Raw genomic sequence first — 15,434 nt, forward strand, 5'->3', positions numbered from 1 at the left:
TTTACTGCTTTTACATATACATATTTATTCGAGAGAGTGAACATCGTTTAAAGTATGTTTTCGGATTGCGCCGCATCAGATGAACCCGCAATCTTAGGCACAGTCTATTCAACGTTTTAGGATTTGGATTCGGGCCGCATAAAATGCTCACCCATATTTAGGAATGTAATTTACTAAAGTCGCGCCTAAAGATTCTAGCGCGTTATTATCTTTTGGGAGGGCCGTGAAATTCGCTAAACGACCCTTCCCGACTTCTAAAAAAATTTCTTAAACCTTTACTGAGGATCCTGCAATTTTTTTATTATTTTTTTTTGTTTTTATTTGACGAAGCTCGTCTCATTTATTTATTTTTTAAAAAAGGAAAGTAACTATATTTCTATTTTTATTTGTCTCTAAATAAAGAAAAATCCTGGTTAGTTACATGCTAAAAAAATCCGTAACTTATTTAATTAACAGATTACAACAAATGCTGACAAAAATTATACTTGAACTTGTAAAAAATGGAAAATTGTTTCGCTCCTTATTCCATGAGCTAATATTACTAAAAATGGAATTATGTATAAAAAAACGTACAAGATTGACTAACGTTACTACAATTAGCCATTTTTAATTGTGGTGAGGTTAACTAAATGATCAAAGCTATAGACTAATTCATTAACCCTAATGGATTCGCAATTTAACTATACTAAATGCTTATTGAACCTACTCTACATTAGTGTAAGTATACTTAATTACTAATATATAAAATTATCGACTACGACCTTTATTTATTTATTTACTTCTATTATTATTATTGGAGCTATAATGTTGACACTACCCAACCACCTTACATTTACATTTTTATCAAGTCCACAATCTATCTATGTGAGATTATTTGTAACATGAATTAATGCCAATACTGATGGGAGTATAATCACTTAAGAGGACTAATGGAAATTAGTTTTAACCATCTAAACGAAATACTAATCGGGTTTTGACTAAGTACTCTATCTCGTTTATGGACTACTTGAATATATGCATGGAAACAAACAACTAACTAGAGATATGCTACTTATCATGATTTACCCCATTAATCTAATAAAATTGAAAGGTTCATGTTATATCAGCGCATGACCATTTATACGATTCCTTCTCTTTTCAATCCAATTATACAAAAAAATAAATAAAAATAAAACATTTCATAAAAAAATAAAAAATAAATAGACCAGATTGTCTACTATCTACTTTATTGAAGCGGTTGGATTTTATTGCTGCATTTCAACTTCAAAGCTTTATCACTACAAGATTCGAATGTGTACCTGGAATTCGAATTACAAATAGAGAAAAGAGGTCAGGAGCAACAATGTACAGCAGTAGCACAGCAACAGAATCCCACAGCAAATAACAGCAACAAAACAACAATAACCAATGTAACAATGGTCAGAACCAAACTGAAAACCCCGGAAAGCCTGACTAAAATCAGTAGTACTAAACGCAATCCACAGAGGCAGTAACAAAGTTCTGATTTCAGCAGTAAAGAAAAGGACCTCACTTTCAGTTTTTAGCTCTCAAAAGACTGAATTTTTTAGTTCTGAAAAATTAGCCTATCTCTCACTTTTAAGTTCTGAAAAATTAGCCTATCTCTCACTTTTAAGTTCTGAAAATTTCTCTTCTGTAATTTTTCCAGTCCCTTTCTCTATATCAACTCCTCCTATTTATAGGCTAGAACTAAACATTATTTATTCAAAGTTTTCACTTTCAGCCTGTATATTCCCTCTCATCTGCATCTATACACTTTTATCATTAATCCCATGTTTATTTTCTGATTTTCCAACCTTAAAGATACCAGACAGGGTGTATTCTGCACTACTAATTCCCTTTTCATTAAATAATTCATTAATTTAATTATACACTTGAATATTTAACTGGCAGACTACTAACACTAAACATTTTAAATCTTTTAACACCCAAAAATACCCTTGAAAATCCCCTATTATTATTGCCTTGCCCTCACTCTTAGCAATCTGTATTTAAACCTCTCTGATTTACAACTACACCAAATCACTACACAGCTACAACCAATCCTTAAGTCAAATTCACACAAATGATTCAAGCATCAAAACAGACCAACGAAGTGATTCATGTTGTATTCGTCCAAACAAAGCAGTCATAAACTAACTATTCGACGAAGTTGTTCAAATCGAATGTAGCTTATAACGCACACTCAAACAAACAGAAGAAAAACCTTGACCAAATAAAAGGTCTTGAAGAAGAAGGAGAACTAATGAACAAAACAAGATTACGAACAACATTTAAAACCAAAGCCATAACAGAAAATAAATAAAATGAACTAAATAATCTTGAAAGAAAAACCCAAAACTTGAACGAACCCAAGTCGAGCTCGGAGTTGAACTATTGGAGATCGAACAGACTGTTTTGCGGACGTTGAAAAAGGACAAAGCAGCAGCTGGACGTTTTGGACTGGCGACGCAAATGGAGGGACGAGGGTGGTGATCGTGAAGGGGACAGCAGCGGCAGAAGCTGGACTCGCTGCTGCCATGGTCGACGGGGCAGCAGCAGCGACAGGTCGCGAGGAGCAGCGGCAACGGCAGTGGTCGTGAGGAGCAGCAGCAGGGTGGTGTCGAGGTCGACGGGGGCAGCGGGGTTTGGTCGAACAGCTGGAGGTAGGGTCGTTGGTTATGGAGATGGCAAACGACGCAGCAGCAGTTGCTGCTGCTCGACGGGGGGGGTGAGCCTTTTTTGGTTTCGTTTCTTCTTCTTCAAAATGAAGAAGAAGATGAACAGTTGCAAAACTCCTTTTCTTTTCCTTTGGTCCGTGCATGTGCATCCCTCTTTTCCTTTTTTAAAAACGTGTAAGTCCCTTTCCCTTTTCTTAAAAAATTGTTTGCTTTTAAAATTCTTTCAATCCTTTCTTTTCTCACGTTCTGTCCCCCCTTTTCAAAAAATTTCAGCCTTTTAAATTTCCCATCCCCCATGTGTTTTGTCTTTGTTCAAAGGACATGGACCCCACGTGTGTAGGGGTCCAAGACATGTGTCCCCCATGCGCGGTGGGGTTCCCCGTGTATGGTGTTCCGTCCGTGTTCCCCGCGCGTGTCCCCCATGTGTGGTGGGCTCGGATTATAATAGGCTAAGTCCGAAAATTAGGCCTAAAAATGGGTAGTTTGAACCCAAATATTATTCTTTTGCCCGGACCCGAAAATAAAATACGATGTTATTCAATTAATCCTATGCAAGCAAAATAATTACAAAAATAAGACTAACTTTTAAAACAAAACTATTTCTTTATTTCTTTTTTTTAGTATTTTTTCAAGATTAAAATAGCTACAAAGCATAAATAAAACTATTTTTGTCATTTTCATTTTTTTTCACACCATCGACCGACATCGACTCATCCCAATCTTTAAGGAAGAGATCGACGATCCCAAGTTCTTTTACCCCATTCAGAAAGTCTTTTCCGCCGGACGACTCGTAGGAGGTGAGAAGGGCCCTTACTCCGTCCCACACAGTGTATTACTATCGGCCCTACCAGGCAACATCTACCTACACAAGCTCGATCAGGAGATAGGGAGGATCCGACAGAAGTACGAAATTCCGATTGTTCAGAGAATAAGATCGGTTCTATTAAGAACAGGTCGTATTGATGACCAAGAAAAGTCTTCCGAAGAAGCAAGCTTCAACGCTCCCCAAGACAACAGAGCCATCATTGTGGGGAGGTTAAAGAGCATCCAACGCAAATATAAAGTATAAAAATAAGGTACTTTTTTTTGTATTTTGTTTTTCAAGTTTATGAGAAATACATAAGCTAAAATTTACATATATATTTTTTGTAATTTTTCTTTTGCGACGAAATAAGGTAAAATAGTCAAAATAACTATATTAGACTCAATTCAAATATTAACGTTTTGTAGCCCTCTTTTTTTTTCTTTTTATTTTTTTTATTTTTGATAAAATTAAAATTCTAAATTGAGCTACAAACTAAATTAACTCCAAAAATACTAATTAAACTCCTAACAAAAATTATCATACACAATTAAACACCAATTAAAATAAAATTGCATAATTTGACATTAAATGCTAACAATGCAAAATATTCCTATTTTTGTGACTTTCATTTTTTTTGTAAAACAAACTTAATTAAATACTAAATGAAAATGTGATATATTTTATATTTTTATTAATTAAAACAAATAAACATGCACTCATAAAAATACAAATAACTATACAAAAATACCACAAAAATAACAAAAATTGCACACAAAGAAAAATTATTTTATTTTGAATTTTTGGGAGTAATTCTTTCATAGGGCAAAAATCACGTGCTTACAGCTGCCCCTCTTTGCCCGAAGACATGAAGAGTTTTCGTGCAAAGATAAAGTGAGCGATTTTTGCCCATCCAAGTACTCTGTGTGAAGCATTTTTTTTTTTTAAAAAGATTTAACCGAACCTTTGCTTCAAAGGTTTTCTATATATCCCTGGCTAAAGGGGAATCAGGTTAATGTAGTTCGGAAAGTTTTGGTAGCTGGGACTACCGTGGGACTGCAATGTTACTTGTTGTTGCATGCTATTACCACTGCTTACCGATCTCCTTGTTACATCGTGCTTAAAAGAAAACAAGAAACTAGGCTAGACTGCAATTTGTTCTTGTTGCCTTGCTTTCTTGTCGGCTTGTGTTTCCTCCGGTGCCTTTCTTCCGTGAATTTCTGGCCCTTTGCTTTTCTGAATACCAGTTTTCATCATTTTGCTCGGTCCGCTGGGGATATGGCTTCCTTCATTAAGCTTTTCGGCGGTTCCTCTAGGGATACGGCTCTCTTCATCAGATCTGTTATGCTGGGTATAATTTAATGTTCACATGCCGCTTCTTTCAAGACGCGTCTTTTCTTCCTTTTGACTCATGCGCTTAAACTTGTGCTGGGACCTCTTGTTGCAACCTCCTGCTTTCCGGTGCTGGGGATTTTTATTGTTTCCTGTTGGGGATTCCTGTTGTAACCTTCTACCTTCCGGTGGGTTACTGATTTCAAGATCTGCAGTATAAGACTCAAAAGTATTCCTCTCGTTATACAGGTGGGTGCCTGAATGCAAAAATATGAAATGTATGCCCGCATTATACTGGTGGGCGACCTAGAACAGAAATGTAAAGACAGAAATGTATTCCCGCATTATACTGGTGGGCACCTATTTAACTAAGACATGAAAATATTCCTCTTATTATACAGGTGGGAGCCTATTTAAACTAAGACATAAAAATATTCCTCTCGTTATACAGGTGGGCGCATATTTAACTAAGTGTGAGCACGTGATTTTTGCTTCACACGACAATCGCTCCAAAAAGAAATAAAAAAATATATAATTGGCCCTGCTGTACAATTTCGGATTTCTGTGCGGCACTTTGTTGATTTATTTATGACTTTGGCCCATTTTTATTTATTTACTTTATTAAAATAAAATTCAAAAAATATGTGTCCTGCATAATTCAAACCGTAATCCGGTCGTTAAATAGAAAATCGTGATTAGGCATTTTCGTCCGTGATTTTATTTGGTTTGACCTTACCTGTTTTGAAATATTTTAGTATGTGTGCAAATAATTGTATTTGAGTGTGTATTTAATTTTAATTTGATTTTTGGCTTAGTTTTGTTTTAAAATAAATAAGAAAAAGAAATAAAAAATAAAAAATAAAAAAAGGGAAAGGAAAGACCCCTTCCGGACTTGGGCCAATTTGTTAAAATTGGCCCAACAAACTCAGCCCAAACGGACAGCCCAAGCCACCAGTCCAAACAGCCCACCCCCCAGGCCATGAAACGACGTAGCTTAACACCAAAACTACGTCGTTTCGATGCCAACCCATCACAACCGTTTAAACCAAGCCGATCCAACGGTCCAAGATCAATCCCCATAACCCACCAATAAACCCGACCCGTCTCACCCGGACCGACCCTAACCCTTCACCCTTGAAACGACGTCGTTCCCTGATAGTCAAAGGATCCTGGCCCTTCCTCTCATCTCATCCAACGGCCAGGATCCATTTGCTCACTAACTATATAAACTCCTAACACTACCCTGCCCCCCTATCCAAACCCCAGCCTTCGTCTCCCCAAACGAACAGCCCTAAAACCCTAGCCGCCCCTGCGTACTTCCGCCATGAAAGCCGGCGGCATGGATGCCGGTGACCTTCCCTTGAACACCATAGGACCCCCATGCCATCCTGAACCCAAATCTACCAACCCCATGGTTCGAATCACCCCCAGGTCCTCGAATCTTCATTCGAAGATTCGAGTCAAAACTCGATCTAACCCAACCAACCCCAGTTTCGTACCAGACACTCTCCAGACCCCCCTCGTGACCAAACCATACTTGGTTTGGTCCGAATCTGATCAGGGAAGCATGAATCCCAGATCTGAGTTTTTGGAATTTGTGGGTTCTTCGTCACTGGTCCATATCCGTTCGAACCAAAGAGGTTAAGGTCTAATGGACTTTAATCCAAGTGTTTCTCGTCTGAGAAACACTTCGTTTAAAGTCCGTTCAGCCTTAAGAAAGGTTTGGCCAAGTCCGAGTTAAGGTTTCGATCTTTTTGCGGTTTAAGGTGAGTTTTCTTTCTTTTCTTAGTTGTTTTGGTTTGTTTGATTTGTTGTAAGGGTCTATTCGTTTGCTGTTTATGTCCTTGACCTCTATCAACTGTGCTTCAACTACTTCGCCTGAACCTCTGTCTGTTTGTCTAAATTCCCCCCCCTCCTATTCTGATAAGGCATTGTGTATTTGTTCGTGCAAGTAGCTGATTTTCGAGTTTGGACCGATTAATTGACTCCTCGAGTGTATTCCTGTTTAGTCAGTATAATGCGAACCATGTATCAATACTGTTTAAATGTTTGATTTTTGGCTACGATTGTGTATGTTATAACTAATATAGTCGAGTCGACAAATGTCGTCAATTAATTTCAGTAGTTCGAATGTTAACGATTGAACATTTTGCCTGCTGCAACTTTGTTTGAATCAAAGTAAGAATCAAGTAGGGTCATTTATAGTTGTATTTGAATCTGAAAATAAAAGGATAGATTGTTAAGCTGCAATCTGAATTGAGGGCATGTGCACTTGTGCACAGCATGTGCATTGTGCACAGCCTGGTTCCTGCATAAAGGCCCTTTTTGAATTAAAAATAGTTTGACAGCATGTGCTGTCAAAACACACCCCTGCTGTCCATGCTCTACTTTAGTTTAAGAAGTATTAAACCTCACTTAAAAGAGTAAGACTGCCAGGGAATATCATGGGGGGTTTTGTTTATACTTAAATAGCTAAGTGGAATCTGAAAAGAGGATGGCACATGGGAGGGGGTTTCTGATTGTCGAACAGGCTGTTAAAGGGATGATTTTAGGCTTATAAAAGGGGGGGACTTCCATGATCTGGGGGGGGTTTTTTTTGGAGAAGAACACAAAAGGAGAGAATACACAGAGAGACCATCTGAATACAGGGAGAGAGAGGATAGAGAGGGAGGAGGACCATCTGATAATAGAGGTCAGAGAGGGCATAGATAGAAGAGAGAATCAGAACTGAAAAAGAAAAATACACACACTGTGAGGAGTTTTGAAAGAGAGAGCTGATAGAGATACACAGAAAAAGCATAGATAGAGGAGAGTGGAAGTTCTGGAGAAGACACACACAGGGATATAGAGAGGGACAGAATTAGGAGATAGAAATAGACAGAATTAGAGGGGAGAGGAGATCAGAAAATAAAGGAAAGGGGAACACACTGTGAGGAGTGTTGAAAGAGAAAGCTTGAAAGACATACAAAGAGATACAGAAATTATACAATCTACAATCAGAAATTGTTTCTTCCTATTTGTTATTTGGGTTTTCAGTTGTTTAACTCGTTGAAATCAATTCTGATTGTTTGAAGTTCCAGCTGTGTCTATTTAGTCAAGTGTTTTCCATTGGTTCACTATTGGTTTGGTCTGCTTGGAGTTCTTGATTCTATTCCACTGGGTTGTGCTCTCGTTTGGCTATTTCTTTCTATTGGCCATAGTTGCATTTCTGCACTTGAGCCTTTTCTGCTGTTCGTTTTGTTTTGCTGCTGCCCTGTCCTGCTGCTATTGCTAGTCCTGTTTCTTTTGCTGCTGATTTCAACATCTTCTTCTTTTTCTCCTTTGCACATTCAGCATTTTCAGGTACACATTTCAAGCCCATATTGATGTAATTGAAACAGTTTGAAAGCATGAAATGAAAAAGGTTGAAGAAGTTCAAAATCATTTGTTGTAATATTCATGGCATATTAAGGGGCCTGTGTAGTTGTTAGTTCCCAGTTCAATAGTACGAAAATGTATGTTAACTAATACACTTCTGAGCTTGGTCCTTCATGTTTTAGTTTGTAGCTATTTGTTAATACAAGGTATGGATACTCCAAACTTATACTATGTTGACTTGTTTTATTTTAGTCTTTGCTGGGTCTCGTTAGGCAGTACATAATATCATATTCAAATCCCATTAGTAACAACGCCTAGTAGTTAATTCCTTTATTTCAGCCCCAATAAGTCTAGTAAAATTCAATTCAAGAAACGTTTGGACACAAGTATAATATTGGGTCAATCTCGAATGTAATTTCTTTGTCCAATTAAAGTATGTTTCATAAGTTATGGCATCCCTCCGCTTTGTAAATAATCAATCAGAAATTGATAAGAATCCGGATTAGACAAAAGCATATAGTTAATTTAGCATTTTCCTTCTCTTTTAGTTTTTAGGGACAAATGTATTAAAATGTAGCCACTTTAGGATATCCTTTTCTAAAATAGAGATGAGCCTCGCCAAATAAAGATGCAAAATTGCGGGGCTCTCAATAAATAACCATGATAATTATTTAGAATTCAAGACAGGTCATTTAATAAATTTCATGGCCTTCTGCAAAGATAATAACGCGTTAGACTCTGAAGGCGCGGCTTAATTAAATCATATTCTTAAATTCGGGTGCACATTGATGTGACCCAAATCCGAATCTCAACGAAGTCCGAATGTGTCGACGATCACGGGTGCATTGATTGTGACGTGGTTCGAGATGCATTTCCACGACGTTGCAATTCCATAAAAATAAATGATAATAATAAAAGCGGTTTAAACTTAATAAAAGCACGTAAGTCACAACATGTAGTTAAATCAGATATTTAGCCATTATAACAATTTAAGCGACCGTGCTAGAACCACGGGATTCGAGGGTGCCTAACACCTTCCCTCGGGTCAACAGAATTCCTTACTTAGAATTTCTGGTTCGCAGACTTCATTTGGAAAAGTCGAAAATTTCCTCGATTTGGGATTCAAGATAAACCGGTGACTTGGGACACCAAAAGCCAAACCTTTCCCAAGTGGCGACTCTGAATTAAATAAATAATCCCATTTCGAATATTGTCACTTAAATTGGAAAAACTCCCTCGCGCATTTAACCCTTCGGGGCAGGCGCGCAAAAAGGAGGTGTGACAGCTCTGGCGACTCTGCTGGGGAAAGCGGACCCAGAACCACTGGTTCAGGGTTCAAGAATTCGAGCTTAGAATAATTGTTATATTTGGCTTTATTATCTGATCTTTATTACATGTTTTTGCATAATGTGCTAAATGCTGTCTTTTACCGCTTTGATATTATCTGAACTGTATATAAACTGTGCCGAAACCCTTCTCTTCTTACCTCCGGGGAGAAGCTCGCTGGTCGAGACTCCCTATTCTGTTAATGTCAATACCTAAAATAAGAAAGAGGACGGACAAGTTACAAAGCCGGACGATCTCGCGGGTCCCCGGTACGTAGCCCCTCCTCGACTCGAGTTGGTCCGCTCGGGTACACAGTCTAGAACAAATACCAAGGTTTAAACCTAGTATAACGAAACTTCATGCCGGATCCCTAGTAGGAACGTTTATTTGCATCATGTTGCATTTGACTTAGGGGGCTCAACACAGGGGTTGGGTCCGTCTAGGACAGGCAACCTGAATTGAAAAGACCACCCTGCTGCATCCTATTTGTTTTGTGCATTTATTTGCTTCGGTTCCGCATGCTGACCGGTTTCTAAAAAAAAAAGAGGAAAATAGCAACGTGGGGAGATAATTACTTATTTTGGAAAAATAAAACCAATGTTCAAGTATTGTCAAAACCTCACCGGATTTGTTCTAAAGAAAAAAGGAAAAAAGAATAAAAACAAAATTTGTCTTCTTAGTTTGAATTATTAAAAAAAAAGGGGTATATATAAAAAAAAATTCTTTCACTTTCAAAATCAAAAAAAGAAATGGTATTTATTTTAAAAGTAAAAAAAAATGGAAAACTCATAATTCAAAAAAAAAATTTCTTTCTTTTGTAATACGCTTTTTATAAATTCAGACTGATAGTCCAAATATTGCAAAAATTATTTTTTCTTTAGTCTTTATCTTTCTTCAAAAATAATAAAAAATACTTATTTCTGATTTTTAGGTTTATTTAATTTTCTCTATTCACGGTATGCCCGAACTACGCCGGTTTGATTCTCACCGGATGTGAGATACGTAGGCAACCCTCGTCGGGTTCAACCCCATTTTTTTTCTAAATAGCCAAAAATCAGTAAATAAATAAATAAAATATGTGTTAAATTTTTAATAGAGTCATAAATAAGTCAGGTGACATTGTTTTATCATAAATAGCCAAATGTTCCCGAAAGGGACGCCGGAAGGCTGACTTTGCATAAACAGCCACCTTTGGGTCTTGTTTAGCATTTTTTTTAAAAAAAAAAAACCCGCACAGCCTTAAAATCTTTGTCTCTGAAGTGTTTAAAGGCCGTGGGCAAAGCTTTATCCTCTCTAAAAAAATATATATATATTTTTTTTGAGTCAGTCAATTTTGTTAAAATCACCTTAATAAATGTGCAGGATGAGCACGGTGCAAAATGAACATTTTTCAATAATGACCAAAATCCCTGTCAAGTTACGGCTATGGTGGAAAGATCTAGGTGTTGAAGGACAAAATGAGGTTAAGAAATATTTGAAAGGTCTTGTGGGTCTGTTGGAAGTCCAGCCTCGGGGAGATATCATAAGAGCTTTGGCTACCTATTGGGACCCGGCGCACAATGTTTTCCATTTCTCTGATTTTGAGCTCACCCCAACTTTAGAAGAAATGGCCGGATACATCGGGAATACTGAACTTCCGCTGAGGGAAAAATACTTGGTCGCCCCAAGAGTCGTCACAGTACATCGGTTCCTGGATTCATTGAAAATACCTAGAACAGTCCACAACCCGGATCTAGCAGCCGGATTCTGTACTCCATGCTTCATATATGATAGATACGGTCACGAGGGGGGATTCAATAATCCAATCAACAAACTGTGCAGCAAAGGAGTTCGTCAGAAGTGGGACGAGCACAGACGGGTGGCGTTCATGATAACGTTTCTGGGACTTCTGGTATTTCCCAGGAAAGATGGAAACATTGATTTGAAGATATCGGGGGTCGTCAGCACTTTACTCACGCAAAGTGACAGTACTCTCGCGCCTATGGTGGTATCCGACATCTTTCGAGCTCTCACAGCTTGTAAAGCTGGGGGAAATTTCTTCGAAGGTTGTAACTTGCTCTTGCAGATATGGATGACCGAGCACCTTTGCCATCATTCCGAGATTTTGAGCCGTGGTTCCCCGGATAAGACCCGCATAGAAGAATCTTACGCAAGAGCCAAAGAGATCAGTTTGCCCGAAGGAGTCCTGGCTTGGACCTCGTTCTTTCAAGCTCTTACTGCCAGCCAAATACAATGGAAGTTGGGATGGTTGCCCGTTGATGAGGTCTTATATATGTCAGCGACTAAAACTCATTTCTTGCTGATGGGGCTTAAGAGCATTCAACCTTACGCACCCGGCCGAGTTTTAAGACAGTTCGGAAAATGCCAGACAGTACCTCATGAGGAAGATCTAAGCACTCAAGCAATCGAGATAAGTCCTAACGGACAGTTCCCAGAAGCAAAGATTCGCCAAATCTGGAATGAGGGTCAATATTTGAAATCAGATACTTGCGTGCGGGATCAAGCCAAAGGAGAAACGGCGCCAGGTTACCTTGCATGGTACAGAAGGGAACTCGAGCATGAAAGGCCAGCTAAGAGACCCCACATCCGGAATTTTACCGAATCATCACAAAAGCAGTGGGATTGGTTAGCAAAAGAAAGAGGCTATTGCACCGAAATCAGCGGGTTAAAGCAACAAGTGGAAAAATTGAAATATGAACACAACGTGCAAGTTGCTACCGATCTGGGAGAACGGAACAGGTTGATTCAAGAAAATGAAATGCTCAGAGCCCAGATCAAACAGATAAGGTTGGATGCAGATAGACAACCAAGGCGTCGATCGGACGAGCAGCTGATAAAAGGGCTAAAAGGTGAAATCAGGGAATGGCGAGATGGTTTGGAGAAATCTGAAAACATCATAGCAGAGCTCAAAGCACAGTGGGATACAAGAACGGATAAGCATCGCAGGTACCTGAATCGATTGGAAAGCGACCATGAGAAGACTGTTGCTAAGATAAAGAGAGAGATGGCTGCACTTGAGATCAAAACAGCTAATCAGGCCAAGGATTTCCAAATTGAGAGCAGATACTGGTATGACTCAATAGCCCAGATGAAGTTGGAAGTACGACGACTGAAGCATCAGCATGTACAAGATGCTCAAGTTTTCAAGATATGCAGCGATCAGACAAAACGCCTGCTCGTAGAGAAGAAGCAAACCAGAGATAGGATCAAGGCCATTGCCCATGCCATCACCAGACGATGCCTACGATGTGAGAACATGTCCAGCGCTACCGTCCTCTCGGCAGTAATGGGTTATGTCAAGCAGACTATGCACGAGCTAGAGCAACTTGAGAGGGATCTCACGCCTAGGACCGCGGCGAGGCCGAACGACGCCCCGCGGAAACCAATTTTTAAAACCATAATGCATTCATAGGTCAAATCTGTATCTTAGCATCTTCTGCCTGTTTTTTTCATCAGGGTGATTTTTAGTCTATTTTTGAGTCTAGGTTTATTTCCAAAGTTTGCTTTTTCTTTTGCAAAATGTAGTTTGTAATAGACTGCTTCAATAATAAAGAGTTTGCTTCTTTCACGCTCATTCGTGTTTTCGAACTACGTAATGATCTGATTCACGTGAGTATCGTGATACGTAGGCAATCCTCATCGGATCCGATCGCATTTTATTTTGCTACAAAAAAAAAATATAAAAGAAAAATAAATGAAAAATAAATGAAAATAAAAAAAAAAAGAAAAAAAAAGGGGGAAATAAGAGGAAAATACCGGAATGACGCATGCTCTCGTAGCAGACATATAGTAATCCACTTAACTGTATAGGTGCATCATGCCCAACGTGAGATTAACTATCTGTTATTTGCTGCAAATTAACCGTGCGCTTGTCATTGAGCATGTTTCCAGGGTTTTTGAAAAGACGGTTGGTTTGGTGAAAGTCTGGCCTCGCACTCATACTTCACGAGGTCAAGGAGAGGTGTTCAACTACCTATTGTTAGGACCAGAAACAGTACTCACACCTACTTCACCAGGTCAAAAGGAAGTGTGGAAATGTCTTCGGAAATTCCATTGCAAACAGTCCCCGTCTCTGAGGAGAGCTCAATCTCAGCCGTCCTCACGCCTGAATCCGCAACTGCAGAAGAAAATAGAATCCTGCGGCTCCGCATGTTGGAAATGCTGGATGATTGGAACAATGGGAAAGAGCCGCCAAGTGTCGTCCCCGGATTCCCTGAATTATTCTCCAGGTCAGGTGGGACTTCTAATGTCCCCATAAATTACCCTGCTACCCCATTCGGGTACCCAGCCAACTCCGTTTTCTCCGCCGGATCACCTTCTGAGCCTCATCCCCGAATGTCGGCCACCGATGCAAGCATGAATATCTTTACTGCATCGCCTTGCCCAGCTACGGCACAGCCTGCCACATACAAGCCAAGCTTTGACTCATCCTCTTTTACATTCCAAGCACCATCGTTCTCAATGGAACCAACCAGGTTCGCTACCAACAATAATCCTCTACCGCCTCAGTGCGAACTCGCACCGGGACAGGATCAGAACCCCAGGATTGCAGAACAAAATGAGATTGCTAAGAGAATGAGAAGCCTTGAACAAAGTTTGAAGAATATGCAAGGTTTGAGCGGGCAAAAGAGCGTCTCTTACGCCGACCTGTGCATGTTCCCTCACGTGCACCTGCCGACGGGTTTCAAGACCCCCAAGTTCGAGAAATACGATGGGCACGGTGACCCCATTGCACATCTTAAGAAATACTGCAACCAATTGCGGGGAGCCGGCGGAAAGGAAGAACTGCTAATGGCGTATTTTGGGGAAAGCTTAGTAGGGATAGCTTCAGAATGGTATATGGATCAGGAAATGTCCCGATGGCATATATGGGATGATCTCGCCAGAGATTTTGTAAAGCAATTCCAGTATAACATCGACATTGCGCCAGACCGAAACTCTCTGTCGAATCTGAAGAAGAAGCCTTCGGAAAGCTTTAGAGAGTATGCTATTAAGTGGCGTGAACAGGCGTCGAGAGTGAAGCCTCCCATGGATGAAGTGGAAATGGTCACTACCTTTCTCCAGGCTCAAGAGTCTGACTATTTCCAAAACATGATGTCAGCCATGGGTAAGCCATTCGCGGAAGCAATCAAGATAGGAGAGATGGTAGAGAATGGGCTGAAAACGGGTCGGATATTGAGTCAAGCAGCCATAAGGGCAACCTCCCAGGCCGTCCAAAGCGGGTCTGGAGGGACGACAAGGGGGAAGAAGAAGGAAGAAACGGCTATGGCAGCCTCTGAAGCAAGGGAGTATCGTCATCCCAGGCCCCATTTTTCGGAAAGGGCCCCACAACACTACTACCCCCACTCAAATGTGGCATATGCTCATCAACCTTATATGGTCATGAATGCCCAGCCTTATAACCATTCACCACAACAAGCCAACCGAGGCCCAGTTCCACCTCCCAGAAATCAGCTTCCTTACCGCAACCACTATAACCCACAACCCCCGCAGAATAACTACCGCCCCCAGGAGCCACCTCGACGGCGGACTTTTACGCCCATCGGTGAACAATACTCCACATTGTTCCCTAAGCTAGTCCAGTTGGGTTTCTTGCAACCAATTCCCCAAACGAGGCAAAACCCGACATCTCCTTCTTACAAAGCCGGAGTCAGATGCGCCTATCATTCAGGGGCCGAAGGACATGATACAAACGACTGCTGGTCATTGAAAAGAGTGGTCGAAAATTTGATAGAGCAGGGGAAGATAGTGCTAAGGGACGAAGAGATCCCAAATGTAACTAACAATCCATTGCCCGCTCACAATAATGGGCCGCTGATCGGCATGATTTGTGAAGACAAAGAGTTCGACCCTGCCTTGAAAGCCATAATTGCCATTGTCGACACAGCGAGGAGGCCTGAAACAGACCAGAAATCAGAAAGGGGGGAGGAGGCCAAGGC

General features: G+C 40.1%; 1 long non-coding RNA gene across 1 annotated transcript; it reads right to left on the bottom strand.

Moving 5' to 3' along the window:
• Positions 1–1,077: 1,077 nt before the first annotated feature.
• Positions 1,078–2,815, bottom strand: LOC138872107 (uncharacterized). Its single transcript, XR_011400538.1, has 2 exons — positions 2,370–2,815; positions 1,078–1,298 (listed from the first exon to the last, which is right to left on the bottom strand). It is a non-coding gene; the product is annotated as an uncharacterized lncRNA (long non-coding RNA).
• Between the last annotated feature and the right edge of the window lie 12,619 nt (positions 2,816–15,434).

Source organism: Nicotiana sylvestris, chromosome 6 (assembly GCF_000393655.2).
Source record: "Nicotiana sylvestris chromosome 6, ASM39365v2, whole genome shotgun sequence".
Classification (NCBI taxonomy): domain Eukaryota; kingdom Viridiplantae; phylum Streptophyta; class Magnoliopsida; order Solanales; family Solanaceae; genus Nicotiana; species Nicotiana sylvestris.